Genomic DNA, 15716 nt, shown 5'->3' with positions numbered 1-15716 from the left:
CTGGACTACCCCAGACAGAGTATTGTATCCTTCCGCCTAGTCAAAGTCCTACCCAGTTACTAGCAAGGTTTAAGTTATAACAATTAACCTCTGTTGTACTTAATTGATCCAGACTGGTTGAATTATTTTACTGAATTAAATTACAAACATCTAACGGCAGAGCTGTTCCCGATCCCCAAAAATGGTTATTAAAACTTTGAGAAATAGTAGACCTGTCAACCCCTGCTGACCTATGACCGCCGGTCACTCCGCCTTAAAAGTTAGATCTGATTCGTGACGTCACTGATGGTGACTTAAACTCAATAATTAGAATACTCTTGATATTGTATCCAGTACTATTATACAATACAATTTTAATGCAAAATGAATAAAGGCTAATTTTCTCTAAATTACTGAATACTATAGGATGATTCATTATACGCAGCTATGAACAAAGCGTTGGTTATTTCCACCGCGAATTCCCCTGGGGGTCAGGTCACCATGCGGCTCAGCTTCCCATTCTCTTTTGTCGATAAACCCCTCTGGATAATTCTTACAACAGCCTAGTTTGTTACAGAGAGAGAGAGAGATAGAGAGAGAAATAGAGAGAGAAAGAGAGAGAGAGAGAGAGAGAGAGAGAGAGAGAGAGAGAGAGAGAGAAAGAGAGAGAGAGAGAGAGAGAGAGAGAGAGAGAGAGAGAGAGAGAGAGAGAGAGAGAGAGAGAGAGAGAGAGAGAGAGAGAGAGAGAGAGAGAGAGAGAGAGAGAGAGAGAGAGAGAGAGAGAGAGACCCCAGATAAGAGATTTCATGAAATTTGAGGGTTGAAAGGAATGGTTTGTTTGTCAATGTTTGGTGAGGCTTTGGAAAACTTACAGTGTAGAAAGAAAATTGTCACAGTACCTTACAGATGGAATACATTACGCAGTGATGAGGTGGAGGCAAATACAAGATCGTTATAAAACTATATCTCTCTTAATATGGCACTAATCGCGTTTTTAATTATTTTCGTAGATGATCACAACATTATAAGAAGCAGTTGGGGTCATGGAAATGCTATTATGCACATTAAAAATAATATTCTCTGGTTCGTTTTCATGAGTTTTTCTAAAAGAAAATATGCTATCGTTTGCCTGGCCCGCCAGGCGATGATCACCTGCGCACTCTACAGAGAGTTGGGCCTGGCCTTTCTTGTGATCATCACCTGGTGGGTAATGGAAACGATCGCGTATTTTCTTTTAGAGAAGCTCATGAAATCTCAAATCAAAAGCGAACCATAAATTATTATTTTTAATGTGCATAATAGCTTTTCCAAAACTCCAACTGCTTCTTATAATGTTGTGATCATCTATGAAAATCATTAAAAATGCGATTGGAATGATATTAAGAAATAGAGATATAGGAGAGACGTGATCGTAAGGTTCCTTGTTGTTAACATATTACATATCACATTTCCTATTATTTATAAGGTGCATTTTTAAAGAGTGGTGGATACAAATATTTGTTGATATTTATTAAATTTATTTACCTGAATATTACTTACTTCACTTTACCATATACATCCTTGTTTTTGGGGTGGTGTATAATGTTGCACATATTGTCCAAATGACATGGTATCACATAAATCTTGCTCAACATGGGCTACATTAGATGAAACGGGGGGAATCGAAGTATGTATATCTACTTTTTTATCAACAACTTGAAAATACTCACTTGAATTCTTAATTTCAACAGAATAATTGTTCGAGATAAAAACTGAACTTTTATTTGCCAGATCACTTAAATTAAGTTTTCTAAAGTTTATCCCGCTAATTCGAGATGTCATATTTGATAAAACGGTAATTGTATTCTTTAATACGAACATCTCATTAGAACATAGACTTTTGAGAGTAATAAATCCGATGTTTGGCGAATAAACTACTGTTATATAAAAATGGTGGGCTTGCTATGGGGAAACTAGTGCTATTCAGGGTAAGGTCAGTCAGAATAAAGATGTATCTATTTGGGGAGATCAGTAAGGCCCGGCCCCCATGGAAACTAGAAGTAGTGCTGACTACTTGGCTACACAACAAGGTCAGTCTAGGGAATGATCAAGATCTCCTACACAGGAAGAACGATACTCTTATAATTCATGTACTTATTTATTAACCCCTTAACAGCCCCCATATACATTCACACCAATAACAATAATAATAATAACTTTACCACACTACCTTACGTTAAAAGCCTTGGTCCACATAGGCAGGATACAAGGTTTTACACAGAACACAAGCTAGGGTAAAGCTCTACTATTGAATTACTTGAAGTTAGATTCAGCTTAGGGTAGGGGACCACGTGGTTCCAATGGGACCCCTTTTAGAATAACTAGTAATATAAACTCTAAAAACACCTACTACACACAAAATATACTACTCTACACATAGAACATGAGTATGCCAGACATAGAATAATGTACTCAGTATACTTATCTTGAACAAGCCACAGAAATAAGGAAACGAAGAGGAAGGAGGAGTTAATTCCATTCACCACAGCCAGCAACCAGAGAAGACCACCTCAGCCCCGATCATGCAGCCTCCCGCATCGGCTGGTGTCTGGAAGAGCCTAATTGATCGTGACGCTAAGCACATTAAAAACATTTTCCCCTATGCCTCCTATTGTTACTTTACTCGTTCTAAGGATAGTTAATCTTATAACAATGTTACTTAATCCACAACAAGCTCAAGAGTTTGACTGCTTTGTGAGCAACAAGAATTGACTTACGTCTGGCATTGGAAGATACAAACAAAGACACATCGAGTTGCGCTTTGCTACTCTAACGTAGCTTATTTAGTTCAATTTTGACCTCTGGTTTACACTGAAGAACCCAGGGTGGTAACACTCCTCCCCCTTCAGAGAGAAAAAAAAATGTGACTACTAGAATAGTAATCATATTTTTTTTGTAAGAGTATACAGAGAATAAAAAGAAAAAAATATATGACAAAAAAAAATCAATCAAAAACAACAATTTCTCTGCAAGAAAAATACAAAGGAGTTCTCTGAAAGAAAAAAAACATACACAAAAAAAAACAGGGAAGTAAATAAATTGGACACGGAATATTTAATGTCACAGGAGAACCTAAAAAAAAACAACTAAAGCATGACAGTTGGTAAATGGCTTCCTGTGGCCTAGATGAATGTTATTCTGGCAACCTGGACAGAGCGTCGGCCATCACGTTGAGTCGGCCCAGTAGGTGGGTAATGGAGAGATTGAAGTCCTGTAGGTACAACGCCCACCTGAGGATGCGTTTATTCTTCCCTTCATCTGAGTCAGGAAGACTAGTGGGTTATGGTCCGTGTACACTTCCACTATATTACCTGTGAGGTAAACTTCGAACTTTTTACATGTTAACACTAGCGCCAACGCCTCTTTTTCTACCACTGAATAATTGCGTTGTGCCTTGTCGAATTTCACAGAGTAATAATATACTGGGTGTTCCACTTGATCATCCCCAGTTTGCAACAACACTGCACCAGCACCCGAGTCAGACGCGTTGACATGAATTTTAAATGGTCGGTCGAACCTTGGACTAGCAAGCACTGGGGTAGAAGCTAAGATCAATTTCAAATTTTTAAATGCCTCTGCACAGTCTGATGACCACTTAAATTTGACGGCCTTCCGCAACAAGTCTGTGAGAGGAGTGGCAACACTGGAAAAGTTCTGGCAAAAGCGTCGATAGTACGCACACATACCAATAAATCTTTAGCACTGGGTACTCCAGAATTGCACTGATTTTATCTTGCCGAGGTAACACTTTTCCTTGGCCCACTTCATAATCGAGGTACGTCACTGTGCCTTGGCCAAAATGACACTTTTTTGCATTTAAGGTTAGATTTGCCTTTTTCAAGATTGCGAAAAACTGGCGTAACCTAGCTATGTGGTCAGCCCAATTATTGTCAAGAGAGCATGATATCATCTAAATACGCCCGACAATTTGGCACATTAGCGAGCAAAGAGTTTATTAGCCTCTGGAACGTGGCAGGGGCATTACGCAAGCCGAACGGAAACACTTGGTACTCAAAAACACCCTCGGGTGTCACGAACGCAGTTAGTTGTTTAGCACGTTCAGTGAGTGGGATTTGATAATACCCCCTCGAGAGGTCAAATTTCGAGACGTACTTGGCGTTTCCCAGCTCGTCGATGCAGTCCTCGAGGAGGGGCAGCAGATAGGCATCCACAATGGTCACCTTGTTGAGCTGCCGATAGTCGGTGAATAATCGCCAGGAGCCGTCTGGTTTGGGGACCAAAAGGCAGGGCGAGCACCAAGAGCCCTGGCTCGGCCGAATGAGGCCGTGCTGGAGCAAGAAGTCGACCTCCTTCCGTACGATGGCCTTCTTTTCTGGACTCATCCGATAGGGTTGAAGGCGAATGGGGGTGTAGTCCGACAACTTGACATCATGGCAAATGGCATCAGTCTGGGTCGGGACCTCCACGAACAGACTGGAGAATTCATCAAGCAACGACTGCACCTCTTCACATTGGGCCATCTGCAAATGGGACAGTCCCACCTCCACAGCATTCACAGAACTAGAATTATTGAAAATGAGATTAGTTGGGTCCCCAGAACAATCATCCCCTCCCTCACTGGAAATGGAAACATTGGTTAATGCAATGGGCCTGGGGCCCTGGAACTTCTTCAGCCGATTTACATGTACGAGCATTACCTGGTTACGCTTGTCAGAGTTCCTCACTTTGTACGTGAGGTCCCCAGTCTTTTCTGTCACAATGTAGGGGCCTTCGTACTTGTGGGACATAGTGTTCCCTAGTCGAGGCTTTAATACCAGGACAGGGTCGCCAGGCTGAAATACCCGTAACTTAGCCTTAGCATCGTTTCGGTCTTTCATCTTTTCTTGGGCCTTCCCAAGATACTTTAGTGCAGCCGCCTTGCAGTCCTTGAGTCTCTGGTGGTGTTGCGCAAAGAAAGCCGAACCTTCGGTTAACGTTACGTTCCCTAACAGATTCTCCTGTAACATTTGCAAGGGTCCACGCACTTTATGGCCAAAGACTATCTCAAAAGGAGAACAACCCAGTGAACTTTGTAATCCCTCTCTAGCCGCAAACAAAACATACGGTAAATTCTCATCCCAGAAGGTGAAGGAACTCTCGCACGATGTCTTCAACATCTGCTTCAGCGTTAGATGGAAACGTTCAATTACCCCCTGACTCTCTGGATGGTATGGGCTGGAAACCTTATGAGTTATTCCATGGTCCTTACAAAATTGCTCAAAAATATCAGACTTAAAGTTAGTACCATTGTCAGTTTGCACGACCCGAGGTAGTCCAAAAGTGGAAAAAAATTACAACATACGAGCAACAACCGTTTTTGCTCGGATGTTCCTTACAGCAAAAGACTCTGGGTAACGAGTAGTGATACACATCATCGTGATTAGGCTAAATATTACCAGACTTAGTTTTAGGTAATGGTCCAACACAGTCCATTACCACATGAGAAAATGGTTCTTCTGGCACAACAATAGGCCTTAGAGGAGCCTTTAGGTGGAGTCTGGTTTGGTTTCCCAACAAGTTGACAACCAATACACACATTACAAAATTTTGCCACATCGCTTTTCAGCTTGGGCCAGAAAAAAATACTTTAAAATTTTGTGATACGTAATATTAATACCTTGATGTCCCCCCATAGGATCATGAGCAGCTGCCAAAACTCTTTCTCTATAGCAGGTCGGCAACATAACCTGGTGGACTACCTCCCAATCATTTGACAAGGGAGCACTCTGTGGTCTCCAATTTCTCATCAAAATCCGATCATTGTAGTAGTACCCAGTTGCTGCATCTACAATTTCCTCCATAGAGACGGCTGTCTCATGACAATCTGCAAGAGTGGGGTCAGCTTTCTGTAACTCACTCAAGGAGGCATCTAGGCCTTGGTCAGATGTTATTGGCCGAGGCTCAACAGTGTTCTCCACCTCCCCACTACTCTCGGTAGATGGCAGTGGCAGGCTCTCCACAATGTCCTCGGCCACGTCATCGAGTCGGGCCATGAATGTGTCCTCGAGGTCCACTTGGTTTTCACCACTCGGAAAGTTCCTCGTGTCCTCGGGATTTACCACCTTGGCAAGCACAGGGCTGCCCTTACATTTAAGTCCCATAGACCTGGTCACTGCGCACGCAGGGTACACAACATTATCCTCTGCGGTGGTTGGATCCAGGCAAACCTTAGGGGTAGGCAACATAATAGGCAGTCTGGAGTCCCCTACCTTATTCCCTGCTAAATCATTACCAACTATTACATCAACATTAGGGAAAGGTAGGTATGAAGTGACTCCAACTGTACAAACACCCTTGTGGAAATCAGATTCCAGGGTAGCCTTATGGAGGGGTACTGCTCGAGTATCACTAGTGACACCCTCGACCAGTACCACCTCTCCAGTGTCGAGAGTGTTGGCACCTTGCAACGCACTCTCTAAAATTAAAGTCTGGATGGCACCGGTGTCTCGGAAGATCACCACGTCCTTCCAGGAAGAACCCTCAGACAAAAGTAGTCTTCCTTTCGATAAGAATGGGGTAAGCAAGTCCAACCACTGTGGGTTGGAGGTCTTACTCCCTAACCCTTCCGAAGGCCTCAAGCCCTGTGTCACAACTAGAGCATTGGGTCTTTTTTCCGGGTACAGTTGCCAACAACGGCTAATAGTGTGGTTTGGACGTTTACAGTGACCACAAAAACGTCGGGGAGAAAAGACATTACTAACAGAATTACCCTTCGGTTTACCCTTAGGTACCGTGGGTCTAGATACTTTAACAGGGTTAGTTATGTCTGAAACAGAAGGTGCATTAGTTAAAGGGTTAGAATGAGCTGGTCTGGACTGGCTGTGGGTATAAGTTTTGCTACTCTGTGGGGTATAATTATTTTTATTGGGCCTTTTGCCCGCCAATTGGTAGTTTTCTGCCTACTTGGCCAAATCCCCTATTATAGAATTTACCTCTACCCTACCTCTTATATACTGAGCTACAATGTCTGGCATACTATCTATAAACTGTTCTATTAACATACTATTCTTAAGTGCCTCGTATGTTTCGGCTTTAGCCGAGTGAATCCTTTTATCAAACAATCTAATTTGATCATTAGCAAATTCATTGAGCGGTTGGTTGTAAGTAGGCCTAAGGTTGCGATAAGCTTGGCAGTGAGCTTCAGGCGTAATTTCATATGCCCGCAAAATACATTCCCTGACTTTATCATATTCAAAACACTCGTCGTCAGGCATGTTTTTAAAAATATCTTGTGCTTTACCCCTAAGTCTTCCCTGTAGGATTTTCACCCACTCTTCCTTTGGCCAGTTCATGGACATGGCCAATCTCTGAAAATGGTTGAAAAATCTTTCAGGGTCCGACTCGGAAAATTCAGGCAAATTATGCTTTTTCTCATAATGCCTGGGGTTTGGATCCCCGGCAGTTGGAGGTCCAGTGGCATTCGCTCTAATTCTAGCCTCCTCGGGTTTGAGTCTTTGCCCTCTCTAATTTTATTCTTGCTAACTCTAGATCTAACTCTCTATCCCTATGAGCTGCACTTTCTGCTTGGCTAGGCTGGCATAAAGGTGTATCACTTTCCAATAGTTCTTCATCAATACAATGCTGTAATATTTCATTCACCAAAGTCCACTTTTTATCCGCGTCATTTAATTCTAGGCCAAATTCCTTGCCTAACAATACTAAATTAGACTTGGTAAGTTTCTATATCTCTACTGCTGAAGGCTCCCTTGCCAGTCTCTGCATTTCAGATGACATTACTAATAATTTTAGCTCCCAGCCAAAGAAAAAATTAAAAAATAAAAGTTGAAAAAAAAAAAAAAATTGCGTGGCCCCTAACACAAGGCCACACTAACCTTAATCGTGAAGGGATCCAGCTGGGTGTCCAGTCAGTGCAAGAATGTCCTTTGCTAGATGAGCTGGACCCTAGGCTAGCACACAACCGTTCTGCGGAAAACAAAAAATTTTAGTTTTGGCACTCAAGAATCTAATTTTTTACAATTTACTGTTCCTCCCGGTCAGGCCAACCACTTGTTATAATAAATATGGTGGGCTTGCTATGGGGAAACTAGTGCTATTCAGGGGTAAGGTCAATCAGAATAAAGATGTATCTATTTGGGGAGATCAGTAAGGCCCGGCCCCCATGGAAACTAGAAGTAGTGCTGACTACTTGGCTACACAACAAGGTCAGTCTAGGGAATGTTCAAGATTTTCTACACAGGAAGAACGATACTCTTATAATTCATGTACTTATTTATTAACCCCTTAACAGCCCCCTATATACATTGACACCAATAACAATAATAATAATAACTTTACCACACTACCTTACGTTAAAAGCCTTGGTCCACATAGGCAGGATACAAGGTTTTACACAGAACACAAGCTAGGGTAAAGCTCTACTATTGAATTACTTGAAGTTAGATTCAGCTAAGGGTAGGGGACCACGTGGTTCCAATGGGACCCCCTTTTAGAATAACTTGTAATAAAAACTCTAAAAACACCTACTACACACAAAATATACTACTCTACACATAGAACATGAGTATGTCAGACATGGAATAATGTACTCAGTATACTTATCTTGAACAAGCCACAGAAATAAGGAAACGAAGAGGAAGGAGGAGTTAATTCCTTTCACCACAGCCAGCAACCAGAGAAGACCGCCTCAGCCCCGATCATGCAGCCTCCCGCATCGTGTGGTGTCTGGAAGAGCCTAATTGATCGTGCAGCTAAGCACATTAAAAACATTTTCCCCTATGCCTCCTATTGTTACTTTACTCGTTCTAAGGATAGTTAATCTTATGACAATGTTACTTAATCCACAACAAGCTCAAGAGTCTGACTGCTTTGTGAGCAACAAGAATTGTCTTACGTCTGGCAGGGAAGATACAAACAAAGACACATCGAGTTGCACTTTGCTACTCTAACGTAGCTTATTTAGTTCAATTTTGACCTCTGGTTTCCACTGAAGAACCCAGGGTCGTAACAACTACATTAGGCGGTGCTATTTCTAGGGTATTCATTCCGTCTTTGTATGTATTTGAAAATATATCTATATTTTCTGATTTTGCGGTATTCATATATGGATCTATTATTTTATTGGGATATAAGCCAATGGCAATGTCAATAGTTAAAAGATTAACGTTATCAATAATGACGGGATTATATAGATCATCCTTAAACTCAATAAAATAATTGTCTAAATTATCTTTGCTCGTTTGTAAACTTTTACGGTACATGCTGGAGTCATTAATATGTTTCTCTATAGCAATATCAGTACGATTGGGAGATGTGACATTATTTAACTGAGGAAATGTGTCTGGTTTATTAGGCTCTGCAGGTTTCAGTGTCGCTGTATGCGCTAATTATATCCTCACTATATTTTCTTACTTCATAAGTGTTTACATACATCCAAATGTTTAATATCGATTTTTTAATTCGTTTACCATATTTTCATAAGTTAAGCAATTCTTAATAATACAATCATTTAATGATGAATTTATACATATACGATCTGATTTTTTAGCTCAGCAATTCCATCTAAAATGTAATCGTTATCATCATTGAACATTCTCTATCAATATTTTTGTTACCCGTAAGGAATAATTTACAACCAAATAATTCGAAGTCCAACTCTTTAAACATTTAAGATCAATGCATTTCAGTTCATTTTAAATGATATGAACAAATTATTATTTGATATATATTATACAAATATTAAACCGAGGAACCATATACCCCAGGATTAGTCAGTTGGGTCTGGTATTTAATTCCTCACAAAACTCACTTCTTTTATTGGCCAAGCCAACTTAGGCTGGATGACATGACAGACAGGTCTGGTCTGATATGCAGCATCATTACTACCTACCAAATACAATTTGAATGTAGGTCTCTATTGTAAAAACAAATGGAGATTTAATTAATCATATGTGAGCAAATAGGCCTTCTAAAGGTTCCTCGAATCTTATGTTCTTTTTTTTTCAAAAAGAAAGTTGAAATCAAGCTGTTTGGAACTATAATAAAAAAAGTCTCTCTCTCTCTTTTCTTTATTAATAAGTATATTATATTATACAATATATATATATATATATATATATATATATATATATATATATATATATATATATATATATATATATATATATATATATATATATATATATATATATATATATATATATATATATATATATATATATATATATGGAAGGGAGTACCACCTCTAGCTGGAAGAAGGGGGACCTATAGCCTCGGAGGAAACCACAGCATAACGCATTAGAGGGAATGTTTAGATCCCCTCCAATACAGTTTCTGTGTGCTTTTCTCCTACCACCCCCTTCCTTGAATATTTTTTGTGCTTTATTATGCATTTGATGGTTACAAGATATACATGGGTTGATACAAAAATAATAATGCAAAAAGGTGCTTAAAGGTTATGGATCTCTTGAAGAACACAACAATGGGAAACATTGATGAATGTCACAGACGGGTTCGATCATTGTTGCAAGTCAAACACTTCTTCGAATTCCTCTGAAGTTGGCCTGAAGTTGGCCTTATATATATATATATATATATATATATATATATATATATATATATATATATATTTTGGTAGCAGTCTTTCCTGTAGACATATTTTATTAAATATGACCGAAAAAGTAAGATTAATAATTCTATCACGAATTTTCTCAATCTTTCGTACATTATGCTTCACTGTTGGAGGTAAATCAAAAATCACTTCTCCAAAATTCATTTTTATTTCTAGTCTGACGCGACACGGGCGCGTTTCGTAAAACTTATTACATTTTCAAAGACTTCACAAATACACAACTGATTAGAACTTGCGTTTCCCTGATTTTATATCTACATTTGAGTGAGGTGGGAAGGGTGATGTGGCATTACATTTGAGTAAGGTGGGAAGGATGATGTGGCATTAGAGGATATTAATAGGGTATTAAAAGTATCAACACAAGACAGAACACGAAACAATGGATATTGAATAGAAGTGTTTGTAGAAAGCCTATTGGTCCATATTTCTTGATGCTTCTATATTGGAGCGGAGTCTTGAGGTGGGTAGAATATAGTTGTGCAATAATTGGCTGTTGATTGCTGGTGTTGACTTCTTGATGTGTAGTGCCTCGCAAACGTCGAGCCGCCTGCTATCGCTGTATCTATCGATGATTTCTGTGTTGTTTACTAGGATTTCTCTGGCGATGGTTTGGTTATGGGAAGAGATTATATGTTCCTTAATGGAGCCCTGTTGTTTATGCATCGTTAAACGCCTAGAAAGAGATGTTGTTGTCTTGCCTATATACTGGGTTTTTTGGAGCTTACAGTCCCCAAGTGGGCATTTGAAGGCATAGACGACGTTAGTCTCTTTTAAAGCGTTCTGTTTCGTGTCTGGAGAGTTTCTCATGAGTAGGCTGGCCGTTTTTCTGGTTTTATAGTAAATCGTCAGTTGTATCCTCTGATTTTTGTCTGTAGGGATAACGTTTCTATTAACAATATCTTTCAGGACCCTTTCCTCTGTTTTATGAGCTGTGGAAAAGAAGTTCCTGTAAAATAGTCTAATAGGGGGTATAGGTGTTGTGTTAGTTGTCTCTTCGGAGGTTGCATGGCTTTTCACTTTCCTTCTTATGATGTCTTCGATGAAACCATTGGAGAAGCCGTTATTGACTAGAACCTGCCTTACCCTACAGAGTTCTTCGTCGACTTGCTTCCATTCTGAGCTGTGGCTGAGAGCACGGTCGACGTATGCGTTAACAACACTCCTCTTGTACCTGTCAGGGCAGTCGCTGTTGGCATTTAGGCACATTCCTATGTTTGTTTCCTTTGTGTAGACTGCAGTGTGGAAACCTCCGCCCTTTTCCATGACTGTTACATCTAGAAAAGGCAGCTTCCCATCCTTTTCCGTCTCGTAAGTGAAACGCAGCACGGAACTCTGCTCAAATGCCTCCTTCAGCTCCTGCAGATGTCTGACATCAGGTACCTGTGTAAAAATGTCGTCAACATACCTGCAGTATATGGCCGGTTTCAAGTTCATGTCGACTAAGACTTTTTGCTCGATGGTACCCATGTAGAAGTTTGCAAACAGGACACCTAGGGGAGAACCCATAGCGACCCCATCTACTTGCTTATACATGTGCCCATTCGGGCTCAAGAAGGGTGCCTCTTTAGTACAAGCTTGGAGTAGTTTCCTCAGAATACTTTCTGGCATGTCAAGAGGAGTACAGGCTGGATCACGATACACTCTGTCGGCTATCATTCCGATTGTCTCGTCCACAGGTACGTTAGTGAACAGCGATTCTACGTCCAACGAGGCTCTTATCCCTGTGGCCCGTGCGCCCCGCAGTAAGTCCACAAATTCCTTTGGAGACTTCAGGCTGAAGGCGCAAGGAACATAAGGAGTCAGCAGGCCGTTGAGTCGCTTCGCCAATCTGTACGTGGGTGTGGGTATCTGGCTAATGATTGGCCGAAGTGGGTTTCCAGGCTTGTGCGTCTTGACATTTCCATACACATATCCAGGTTTATATTCCCCAATGATCTTTGGCAGGTGGAGTCCGGATTTCTTGGCGTTCACAGTTTCGATCAGTTTGTTGACCTTTGCTTTTAATTCGGCTGTAGTGTCCTTCGTTACCCTTTGGAACTTAGTTTGGTCAGAGAGTATGATGTTCATTTTCGCCAGATATTCGTCTTTTTTAAGAATGACATATATTGGCGACTTGTCACCTCTCCTGACAACTATCTCCTTGTTCTCACGAAGGCTTTTAGCTGCCGCTCTAAGCTCGGGGGACAGTATGGTGCTTCTGTAGTTGCCTCGATTCTTTCCTCCTTCTGCAATAAGTTCTGCTTGTAAGGTATTTTTGGTAGTGACCTTCTTTTGTGTCTCGAGGTCGAATATGTCGTCCAACAGAATTTCCAACTCCACTTTCCGGGCCATTTCACTCGGTCTGGACATAACATGACAGTTTATGCCCAGATTTAGGAGAGTGACTTGGTCCTCAGTGAGGTTAATTCCTGCAAGGTTCAGGAAGCCATCTCTTGGTCGTGGAATTGCCATAGGTCCTCCATATAATGTTGTTAGTTTCTTGATAATCCTTGTTTCAGTGCTGAGGTGATGTTGGTCTGTGAGGATGTCGAGGTGTTGTTCAATGCGGGTACGGATACTATGGTCGATGTTGCTATTTCTCCACTCGTTTGTAGCATGAAGTAGTTGCGTTTTTTGTCTTTGATTTCATTCTCTGCCTTGTATATCTGATCACGAATCAGATCCTGGCGATATTTTATCGTGAAGGCTTGATTCCTTGCTGCTGGGTCGTGCACTTTAACATTAGTATATTTTGGTAGCAGTCTTTCCTGTAGACATATTTTATTAAATATGACCGAAAAAGTAAGATTAATAATTCTATCACGAATTTTCTCAATCTTTCGTACATTATGCTTCACTGTTGGAGGTAAATCAAAAATCACTTCTCCAAAATTCATTTTTATTTCTAGTCTGACGCGACACGGGCGCGTAACGATGCATAAACAACAGGGCTCCATTAAGGAACATATAATCTCTTCCCATAACCAAACCATCGCCAGAGAAATCCTAGTAAACAACACAGAAATCATCGATAGATACAGCGATAGCAGGCGGCTCGACGTTTGCGAGGCACTACACATCAAGAAGTCAACACCAGCAATCAACAGCCAATTATTGCACAACTATATTCTACCCACCTCAAGACTCCGCTCCAATATAGAAGCATCAAGAAATATGGACCAATAGGCTTTCTACAAACACTTCTATTCAATATCCATTGTTTCGTGTTCTGTCTTGTGTTGATACTTTTAATACCCTATTAATATCCTCTAATGCCACATCATCCTTCCCACCTTACTCAAATGTAATGCCACATCACCCTTCCCACCTCACTCAAATGTAGATATAAAATCAGGGAAACGCAAGTTCTAATCAGTTGTGTATTTGTGAAGTCTTTGAAAATGTAATAAGTTTTACGAAACGCGCCCGTGTCGCGTCAGACTAGAAATAAAAATGAATTTTGGAGAAGTGATTTTTGATTTACCTCCAACAGTGAAGCATAATGTACGAAAGATTGAGAAAATTCGTGATAGAATTATTAATCTTACTTTTTCGGTCATATTTAATAAAATATGTCTACAGGAAAGACGGCTACCAAAATATACTAATGTTAAAGTGCACGACCCAGCAGCAAGGAATCAAGCCTTCACGATAAAATATCGCCAGGATCTGATTCGTGATCAGATATACAAGGCAGAGAATGAAATCAAAGACAAAAAAACGCAACTACTTCATGCTACAAACGAGTGGAGAAATAGCAACATCGACCATAGTATCCGTACCCGCATTGAACAACACCTCGACATCCTCACAGACCAACATCACCTCAGCACTGAAACAAGGATTATCAAGAAACTAACAACATTATATGGAGGACCTATGGCAATTCCACGACCAAGAGATGGCTTCCTGAACCTTGCAGGAATTAACCTCACTGAGGACCAAGTCACTCTCCTAAATCTGGGCATAAACTGTCATGTTATGTCCAGACCGAGTGAAATGGCCCGGAAAGTGGAGTTGGAAATTCTGTTGGACGACATATTCGACCTCGAGACACAAAAGAAGGTCACTACCAAAGATACCTTACAAGCAGAACTTATTGCAGAAGGAGGAAAGAATCGAGGCAACTACAGAAGCACCATACTGTCCCCCGAGCTTAGAGCGGCAGCTAAAAGCCTTCGTGAGAACAAGGAGATAGTTGTCAGGAGAGGTGACAAGTCGCCAATATATGTCATTCTTAAAAAAGACGAATATCTGGCGAAAATGAACATCATACTCTCTGACCAAACTAAGTTCCAAAGGGTAACGAAGGACACTACAGCCGAATTAAAAGCAAAGGTCAACAAACTGATCGAAACTGTGAACGCCAAGAAATCCGGACTCCACCTGCCAAAGATCATTGGGGAATATAAACCTGGATATGCGTATGGAAATGTCAAGACGCACAAGCCTGGAAACCCACTTCGGCCAATCATTAGCCAGATACCCACACCCACGTACAGATTGGCGAAGCGACTCAACGGCCTGCTGACTCCTTATGTTCCTTGCGCCTTCAGCCTGAAGTCTCCAAAGGAATTTGTGGACTTACTGCGGGGCGCACGGGCCACAGGGATAAGAGCCTCGTTGGACGTAGAATCGCTGTTCACTAACGTACCTGTGGACGAGACAATCGGAATGATAGCCGACAGAGTGTATCGTGATCCAGCCTGTACTCCTCTTGACATGCCAGAAAGTATTCTGAGGAAACTACTCCAAGCTTGTACTAAAGAGGCACCCTTCTTGAGCCCGGATGGGCACATGTATAAGCAAGTAGATGGGGTCGCTATGGGTTCTCCCCTAGGTGTCCTGTTTGCAAACTTCTACATGGGTACCATCGAGCAAAAAGTCTTAGTCGACATGAACTTGAAACCGGCCATATACTGCAGGTATGTTGACGACATTTTTACACAGGTACCTGATGTCAGACATCTGCAGGAGCTGAAGGAGGCATTTGAGCAGAGTTCCGTGCTGCGTTTCACTTACGAGACGGAAAAGGATGGGAAGCTGCCTTTTCTAGATGTAACAGTCATGGAAAAGGGCGGAGGTTTCCACACTGCAGTCTACACAAAGGAAACAAACATAGGAATGTGCC

This window comes from Procambarus clarkii, chromosome 4 (assembly GCF_040958095.1).
Source record: "Procambarus clarkii isolate CNS0578487 chromosome 4, FALCON_Pclarkii_2.0, whole genome shotgun sequence".
NCBI lineage: Eukaryota > Metazoa > Arthropoda > Malacostraca > Decapoda > Cambaridae > Procambarus > Procambarus clarkii.
Note: the sequence above shows the minus strand (reverse complement) of the source record.